Below are 7,467 nucleotides of genomic sequence, written 5' to 3'. Positions count from 1 at the left end.
AATATATATATGTATATATGTATATTTCTTTTAAGTATTATTTTGTCTTTCTTATTGATTCCCCACATCTTTACAGTTTAAATATTCATTAAAATATTAATTAAATATTAATTAAAAGATTATTTTGTCAGAAAAAGATCAAAGCTTAAATTTTATCAGTAATGTATTATGTCTTAATTACACATGAAGCTCCAAGAAACATAACCATGCTTTCAAAAATATGCCTGACCAATTTGGCTTCATTTTAATGTTAGTAAATGTTATATATAGATGAGGTTTTTTTTTAAATAATGGCCTTATACATCTGGAAATATATACTCTCATAGAAGATGAAAAGGCAAAAAGTATCCTTAATAATATAGAGAATATTAAAAAATAGATGAGTATGAGTTTGCAATGCTCCCAGTTAATGTATATTTTACATTATATGTAGAATATACTCAAGTATATACTTGAGTTACGTTTATTTGAGCATGATTAATTCACCTAGAGTAGAATACAGTATAATTACTTAGATTGGTTAAAAATAAACAGCACAAAGGTGTTGAACAGATTTAGGTTTGCAGAAAGTAAATCAAATGGACCAATTCTCTGGGTTCCAAATTAATTTTGTATAAGCCAGGTTGACTTGTGTGGTTGTTTGGTTTGTTTTGTTATTGTATGCATCTTATACTTTCCTCTTATTATGCCTTAAGCCTTACTTCCTCCTCAGCTGTTATTTCTATAGTCCATTCATCATAATAATTTCTATATCAAGTCATATATTATGTACTCATTTTGATTATCTGACATTTGGGACTTTGTATTTTTATCCCTACTTACAGTGTTCATAAAATAGTGTTTTATTCATACATTGTGGCAAATAGAATAAATTATAGTAGTCCACCTTACTAGAATTTCACAAGGTAGTTACAACTTACATACAAAACTCACAATAACCAAACATTCTGATTTGTGTTTGAAATCAGGGCCAGAATTCCCCTAGTTTCCATTAGTGGAATATTCATGTATCCATATCTAGGGGAAAACTACATTTTCTCTTCAATGAAGAGCTCATGCTACTGAATTTAGTAATTTCAGATAATTCAGAGAGTTCATTATAGCAGGCCCACCTGGGCCTGAGTTGGGTTAACTTAATTGTGGCTAACTTTCCCCATGTTAACAGCAACACTGAAAATAATTTAATACAGTCTGGGGCACTTTACCCATTCATTGAACTCCAGATAAGTCCCAGTTGAGCTACAGAAAGGAAGCAATACAGGATCAGGCAGGAGGTCTACACTTATTAGCAGCAAGTGCTAGGCTGCCCCTGGGTAGCAGAACCCAGGCTGCATAAGCAATTCCTCCTCTCACTCACTTCCAGGCTGTCTAAATGTGCCTGTAGCTCCAGTGCATCTGTAATAGCCACTTGCATGACCAAAAAGTCCATTATTATTAATTCCTAAAGTTAACAGTGTTTGATGTCTTTCCCTTTATAAGCATTTGTCTACCCAAGAGGCTGGCATTATTATTATCATTTTATAAATAACCAAAATGGGTTCATTTTGACACTTGATAGATGTTAGTTGTAGGAGTCTTAACCTTGGAACCATTAACGTCTAAGTATGAAGAGACCATCAACCTAAGAATCCAGAGACTTGAGTTCTTCCTGCTTGGTTACTGTGAGGGAGAGCAGATCTGAGACAGGCTGGGACCTGGGACCTTTTGCTGCAGTGTTGCAATGCTTGCACCTGGACAAACGTGTCCTCTAGCAACAAAATACAAAGAAACTATATGGCACTAAAAATAACTGTGTGCATGCACAGTTGGGCAAATTCTGCACAAAAAGATACAAAAAGACTCAAAAATGGAACTGCCACCTTTGAAGAGCCAGGAGCAAAAACAGGGTATCAGCAATGAAAGCAGGGTACTGTGCATGCCTACTGCTTGCACACCACTTGAGGGGTGGGCAAAACACCTAAGCCACCCCTCCAGCCCAACCCCTGAATACACCCCCACCCTCACCCCATATAAGGAACCAGCTCGCTCCCCTTGGGGAGCGAGCAAGGGAACGTGCTACTTGTTTTCACTCCCGCCTGCAACTGTAGGGGCCCCAATGAAGCCTTGCCTGAATTTCTTGTCTGGCCTCTAGTCAATTTCTATTGATTGGGGAAGGCCAAGAACCCTGATCAGTATCAGATCCTTCAACTCTCATGATTCATTCCCTCTTCTAAGATTGTTCTCAGTGGTCCCGAAGACCCCTCCACTTCTAACCATCCCTATCCCTATAAGGCAGGTTGGCATTTTTTAAAATAACGTAGATGTTGTGTAATATTTTTCAAAGTCTGTAGGCTATTTCTGTTCCATCTAAGCCTTTGTTTAGATGTTTCTCCTTTAATTCGACCTCCTCTCAGAAAATAATAGGTGTCGTATATGTCTTCTAATTGCTCCATTTGCTTTATTAATGTTACTGTTACTCCTAAACCAACAGTAAAGTAATGGTAGCTTTTTCCTCTTTTATCCTCCCATCACTATTGGCGACAGTTGTCTCAAAAGTCAAGTTAACTACTAAATTAGTTTGGCAAACGTTGTATCTATCGGTCATTTAAAAGAAGCACCAGTATCTCTACCTGAAGAGCAGAACTGGGTCACCAGGTATATTAGTGCATCACAGGCAATTTGTCTTTCACAAGCTGGAAAAGCAGAAGGGAGCAAGAGGCAATAGAAATGCAAAATCTTCCATGATTAGTTTGTGTTCAGAAAAGGAAAATGTGCACCTTTGAAGTGATTAGTTTGTGAAACATTAGCTTTTAAAGCTCTGTAAATCGTGGCAAATTTTGCAGATTCTCCTTAGTTCTACTACCTCAAAATAGTCATAGAAGTTATGGATTATATACTGCCTGAGCATTCGAGTGGAAACAATTCTCCAGGTTCACAGCTGAGTGTCTCCCGTGCAGGCACGTGCTTTGTCAGGGTGCTGAGTATCCTCCCCACTCATGAAATAAGAGCAAGGAATTCCTAAATCCCATCCTTGATTCACTGCTGATTTCAAACTGCTCAAAATTTCAGTGCTCAAAATTTCAATGCTAATGAGTTTAATAAAACAAACAAATGAAAAATCTTATACCCTTAATAGGGCAGGTTAAGGTAGAGTCTAGTTTTTGGAGTTGCACAGTATTTTCAGGCATTTGCTTTCTTTTCTGCCTAATAAATTTTACGGGTTTATTGTTTATTATCAACGAGCAGCGTTAGCCTCCTGGAGAAAGTACCATCCTTTTTTTTTTTTTGCGGTACGCAGGCCTCTCACTGTTGTGCCCTCTCCCGCTGCGGAGCACAGGCTCCGGACGTGCAGGCTCAGCGGCCATGGCTCATGGGCCCAGCCACTCCACGGCATGTGGGATCTTCCCAGACCGGGGCACAAACCCGTGTCCCCTACATCGGCAGGTGGACTCTCAACCACTGCGCCACCAGGGAAGCCGTACCATCCTTTTTTTTTTTTTGTCCTCAGAGCAGAGAGGATGACTAGGTTAAAAACCTACTGGAATTTAATCTATTAAAAAGACAAAAAATTGAGTGAGACAAAGAACAGTTTAAGAACAGCTGAAACTTAGGAAGGAAATACCTAAATTTCTCCCCCCAAAATGAAAAGGAATCCACAGGTACTCCCAACTTAATGGAAAATATGGCTAGAAAATGTAAAAGGAATTATATGATATAATTTTAATGTAATATATGATAAATTGCTAGTCACCAAATAATAATGGCACTTAAACAAAGTAGTAAATAGGAAAACAGAAGCAAAACTAATAATTTTGAAATAAGGACGAAGATAAGATTTTGAAGGAAAAGATTCATTTATTTTAATATTCCTATTGACTAGTTTAGTGCATAGCAACATAGTAAGGTCTCAACACAGGAATTAATGAATGATTGAATAAATGAATGAATGTTTGTGACCTAAGCTAAAGATATACTTTATTTAAAATATTAGGCAATTCTATGCCTTAAGACCAAAAAATAAACACCTGCCTATATATTTTTAGAAAATGCATACTGTTGTTCCTAAAGTTCTCCACAATGCACAAACCAAGGATTGTTGATATTTGTAGCAGAAAATCTGTATTTTATTTGTTAACTAAGAAGAAGAGGAAGAAAGTGAAGTAGAACGTAGTAAAGATCACAGTGAGATCGTGAAGGTAGATGCTAGGAAACTACCACTTTGACATTCCGCTCCTTCATTTCAGTGGTTGTCAGGTGTTAGGCAAGGCTTCTGCTGCTTATTTCTTCCTGGAATGTGCTACGGTTTCCCTTCATAAGACCTGTGGCAATTGGTGATCAGAGTTAGTCAAATCAAAGTAAGATCAAACCAAAACAAGTAAACAACTCAGCTTGTTATGGCAAGAATATTCTATTCTGTGAAAATCTGACTACACACTCTAGCCCTTGCTCTTGTAAGTAAGACACAAAACATCTCACAAAACTAAGTTTCTCAAAGAAGTTCCTTTCCACCGTTGAGAAAATCTCTATTACCGGTTGAATCATCCTCACACACAGATGAGGTGAGATGGTGACTGGTTGGAAGTATTGACTGTAAAATCAGATTGCCTGCAGTCAAGTTCCTTTGAGGATTAAATGAGTGAACAGCTGGAGGCATGTAGAGTACTGCACAGCACAGAGAAAGAATGCTATAAATATTAGAACTTATCATGATTGTACTAACTCAGTCTTCATGCACAATATGTGCTGATTAGGTATATATGTCACTTTAGATTCTGGTGGTACTCTTACTTTAAAGAGCACTTTCACATGCATCGCTGCGTTTGGGAAGCGGGGATGCATTGTGGCTAGTAGCCTAGCCCCAGACAGCTCTGGTTTGACCTCTAATTCAGTTTATATGCATGACATTTATCCAAGGTCACTCTTTCCAAACCTCAGTTTTCTTATAAGTAAACTGAGGGAGTTATAACCATTCTTTCCTTATACAGTAATTGTAAAGTTAATGAAGAAAATCCTTAGCGTAATACCTGTCTGTATATATTGTGGTGTGTGCTGAATAAATTGTTATTGAATTCTCATATTAAACCTTACAATCTTCATAGTCTCCACCCCTAAAAGGATGTCTCTACTTGGATACATCAACACTTTTATAACACAATGAATCTACACTGAATCTATCAGCTTTCTCCCGTAAGCTAAACTTCTTCCTAAATTTGTATTTGCATTATCTTTGCAAATACCCATACTTGGTAGGACTCTATACCTATGACTCTGCCATATTCGCTTTTTATATAGATGAGCATATCACAGAGGATATGTGGCTTGCCTGTGGACACACAGTGAGTAAGAGACAGAGAATGTCACAGGTTTGAATGCAGAGCTTTTTTTTCTTCTCTGCTGAGATTTTGAAACTGTTACTTTTAAAAGTTGCATAATTCAAAGTAAGTCATCTACCAAAGACATCCTTTAACTGTGAGTGAATGTCTGTAAGATTTACACATACTCTTCATCTATTTTGCACTGACAAAATGTCCAGTCTAACACAATCTATCCCGTGGCCTTGCAATAAAATACGCTTTAAAATAAGTACCATGTAACCATTCATTTTAGGGTATGAAGTAAATATACCTCTGGTATCTGCAGAGTAATTTGGTGTTTTTCTTAGTGCTATGCTTTTGTTACTTTTCTCTGGGGAACCCAAAGGTTGCACTTTAAGGCAATGATGCTAACCAAAATGTGTAAGTAAACAAGAAATGCAAAGCACACTCCTAAGTGGTACACATAAAATTTCTTAAACTAGAATGCAATTACCTTCCCCCAGAATCTGAGCATTTCCCACATGAATTTCTCTTCTGTTCAAAGAGATTCGTTGCACTGATGTCTGAAATTCATCAGTCATCTGGCACATAGACAAAAAGCTGTGACTTACGCAAACACTACCTTCCAGATACACACATACACACACACACACACACACACACACACACACACACGCAGGAGCCTCATAAGTTAATGCTTGGGAAACTAACTGAAAATAATTAACTCTATATATCACTCATGGTGGCTGTTTATTGTTCTTTGCAAAATCGATGTTTAAGCATTTGGGACAAAGCCCATTTTATCCAAACACTGAATTAGTATTTTGAATTGTATGTTGAACTAACGTTGTGTTCCTAGGATTTAATTAATTAGCAGTTGTTTGTTTGTTTGTTTTTCAGTAAAGCATACAGCTCCAAAGGTAATAGTCTTCTGAAAAAAAGAAAATAAAATTCTGTCATACATAGCCCATATCCTGGATATTATAGACAGAAAAAGTTCTGGTTTGAAAAGGTAGAATAAATCCTCAGAATATTAGAGTGTAAACAATAGAATGATTTACCAAATGGTCTTAATCCCATTCTCATTCCTTCTGAATCTGGTCTCTCAAAGATCAGGAACAACCTCCTGAATGCAAAATACACTTTCCTCTACAGACTTCATCTTCTCTTCCTCCTAGGCAGTATTCCACACTCTTCACAAATCTCTTTCTCTTTAAACCCTTTCTTTTATACATTAATTAATTAAACAATATTTATCAAGACATTGTATAAGTCAGGTACAATTTCAGGTATTGGGAATGCAGCAGTGAATAAAACAGGCAAATATGCCCCCTTATTCCTATCACTATTTACCCCTCAAACTTCTTTAATATACTTACCCTTCTAAGGTTCTACCCTTGATCTTCTCCTTTTTCTCGGAGCTATCCACCAATTTTACTGCATCCTTCCATTCTTTCATGCTTCAGTATTGCCCATTTGCTGAAGACACCCAGAATTATGTCTGTATATCCATCATCTCTCCATAGTCTATACCTCCAAAATGATGCCACTTCTGAGATACATGAACAAGTCTCTAAATCAACAAATCTAAACCAAACTTTTTCCCCCTATGCTAATCTTCTTCCAGTTTCCATTTCCATTATCTTTCCAAATACTTCTATTTGAGAGGACTCTGTCTCTTGTCTGCCATAGCCAGTCATCTGTCATAGTTTTGGTCCTACATCTGCAACAATTCCAGAATTAATTTTCATTCTCTAGCCCCATTTTCATGTTTATTAATTCAATAATTTCCTGAGTGGCTTTTCTGTCTACAATGTTCATATTCCAGTCCAATCCATGTTTTTTTACACACTAAATTGCAACTGTGATGATTTTTGTAGGCTTTCTATAAAAGTTCTGTTGCTTCTTGCAACCTATTAAATAAATGTCTTGCCTCCCAATTAAGACTTTCTATGATGGATTCTTTTCTAGTTTTTCCTCACAAATTCCATAGCCCACAGTCTAGGAACATGTGAGTATTTTCCTATAGTCCATATTGGGGTCATATGTTACCACTCTCAATTTTAGTAACCTTATTGTTTCCCTTGCTGGAAATGCCACGTTCCCTACTGTCTCTATTGAAATTATCCTTTTACTCTCTAGACAAAATGGTATTCTTTCACAAAGATTTTCA

The sequence above is a fragment of the Neophocaena asiaeorientalis genome, unplaced genomic scaffold, assembly GCF_003031525.2.
Source record: "Neophocaena asiaeorientalis asiaeorientalis breed wild unplaced genomic scaffold, Neophocaena_asiaeorientalis_V1.1 scaffold130, whole genome shotgun sequence".
NCBI lineage: Eukaryota > Metazoa > Chordata > Mammalia > Artiodactyla > Phocoenidae > Neophocaena > Neophocaena asiaeorientalis.
Note: the sequence above shows the minus strand (reverse complement) of the source record.